This window comes from Theropithecus gelada, chromosome X (genome assembly GCF_003255815.1).
Source record: "Theropithecus gelada isolate Dixy chromosome X, Tgel_1.0, whole genome shotgun sequence".
NCBI lineage: Eukaryota > Metazoa > Chordata > Mammalia > Primates > Cercopithecidae > Theropithecus > Theropithecus gelada.
This window is the reverse complement of record NC_037689.1, coordinates 52011284-52013825: the sequence shown is the minus strand read 5'-3', so window position 1 is coordinate 52013825 and position 2542 is coordinate 52011284. Positions and strand designations below refer to the sequence as shown.

General features: G+C 35.6%; 1 pseudogene; it reads left to right on the top strand.

Moving 5' to 3' along the window:
- Positions 1-661: 661 nt before the first annotated feature.
- Positions 662-1383, top strand: LOC112615157 (annotated as a pseudogene).
- Positions 1384-2542: the final 1159 nt, after the last annotated feature.

The following is a 2542-nucleotide window of genomic DNA, read 5'->3' as shown; positions in this document are numbered from 1 at the left end:
TCATTCAGGAAGAAGAAGGGGACAGCATCCACAACTAACTTCTCTGTAAGGAGATCTACTCATTCAAAAGAGAGAATAGTCTAAGCAAAGAACTAATCAAGTGATTCTTGCCATTGTCCAATTAGAGGTGAACTTGTGCCAGGTTAGTGTCAGTGAATTGGAAATAATTGAACAGATCCAAATATTGTGAAGGTAGAATGGACCAGAGTTGGTGATAAATTAGATTTGACAGAAATGTATCAGTCTATCTATAGATAAATGATACATAGATAAATAGATAGGTAGATGATGGATAGATAGATGATAGATAGATAGATAGATAGATAGATAGATAGATAGATAGATAGATCACCAAGAAAGAAAGGGACGTAAACTGAAGTTATTCCTATCTCAGTTCCTGAAAGAGATGTTGGAAATCAAGAGTTCTGTTTTAACAGCATAATTGTGAGCTGCCTATGAGGCTCTGATGTAGGAATTTCAAATATACTTACAAAATCATATAAAATTAAATGATAATATGACTTACTTTATAGGTTTCTTGGATGCATTACATACAACACATAGAAAGGTCAGGGCAGGGAGTCATACCTGATGTCAGAAGGCCTCAGTGTCCTTTTCCTTTTGCAGGTGGGAGAGTCAGATAGCCACCGAAGAAAACACAATGAAAGACACTGGTATCAAGAGACTATTGTATAATCATCTTTTATGCGTATTTTCAATTAGCCTGATCATCTTCATTCCATCATTCTTTTTGGAGAACTCCTCAATATTGGAAGCACACTTAATACGGTTGTGCATCTGTTGTGTTTTTCTAACTGCTGTCACTCCAGTATTATATTTAGTAGCAAAACCAAATGCATCCTCTAAAAGAAGTTTATCATCACACAAGGTGACTGGATTTTTGAAATGCTGTATTAATTTCTTATGTCTTGTTTCTTGCATGTAATTCATGTAATTTTTGTTCTATATGGAGTGCCACCATTAGAGTTGAAGATGGAAACATTTTTATTTGTGGTTATTTTGTCTGCTTTTACTACTCTACCAAGTTTATTTTTGTTAGGACCAAATCTCAAAGCATGGATAAGAGTTTTCACTGGAAAGGGAGTTATATTCACTTGGGAGAATAGTGTCCAGATCACTACAATTTCTAGTTTTGTGGCAACATGTCTCGGAGTACTTTCTATACCACTGGATTGGAAAAGACCATGGCAGATAAGGAAACTAACACGTACAGGATATGTAACATCCTCAAGGTCAGTGAGTTCGTACATATGGCCCATCTCCTCCTATATGCTTGGAGCAAACTTTGGCAACACGGCTGGCCTTGTTATTTCACCACTCTGGATACACTGGAATAAAAAGCAACTTACATATAACAATTAATTGGAAGAAAGGTAGAAGATATTTTGTTGTGCAGATACCATATAAAGACTATGAAGAAATATATATAGTCAAAGCCAAACAGTTCCATTTACAGCATTGTTTTTTTAATGTTATAATTGAAAAAAAAAACTTAAAAATGTATTTGCAACATGACATAATTGTAGCTTTTTCAACTATGAAACCCCTTAAGAAATTGTACTTTCTTGTTTAAGTAAAGTATCAATAATAGGAAAAAAAATGCAACACCTAAATTGTATAGAATAATACCTGGTAAACACCATGCAGTCAATAACATTAGCTATTAACATCACAAAAAGTGTGTGTTTTTCTTTTTTAATTTTTCAGTATGGAGACAGAGACATAGTAAAAGCAAGGTTAGCAGAGCAATGGAGGCAGAATGCAGGTCGGAGTGAATTAAAGGGTGATTGCTCTATTGATAAAACTGTTCTCATAGCGTTCAAACACGTTCAGTGACAAGAAGACACTCATTGCCACCAGAAGCCACAATCCAATTGGATATGTTTATACATGTAACAACAATCTGGTCCCCACATTTATCATCCCGCTGATGACTGTACTTGGATCTTCAGTTTTTCACTGGTCTTCTCAAATCTAATTGTGAGAGGGTTCCTCTTTGTGCTGAGCCAGAATCTGTCTTCCAAGACCTTCAATTCAGCTGCACTCTGTCATGTGGGGCCAAAGTACTATATTATTCTAAACAGTAATTAACTTTTTGTTCCTTGAACATCCTTCTTTCAGTCATTTATTTATACAAACTGTAGGCCTCCTTCACGTCATCTAGTTTGAGGGTTCACAAAACTGACTGGCCATCAGAGTCCCTTGGGAGTAAAAAAATAGATTCTGGATCTCAGACATCAATCCAGAATCTCCAAGAGGTAGAGCCAAAAAATCTGTAAGTTAGACGTTTCTTTGGCAAATTTGATGTACAGGCAAGTAAAGGAACCACTGCTCTAGTGTCTATGTGACAAAAACACCTTCAAGGATCCTTTCTTTTTTTTTTGCAGAGACTCCAAAGTTACCAAATGTCACTTTTACTGGCACCATTACTTTAGTATTTAGCATTTCACAATTACAAACATATTACACTTTTCAGAGTTAGCAGTTACTCCCAATCACTTAACAGTTAAGTAGAATGCAC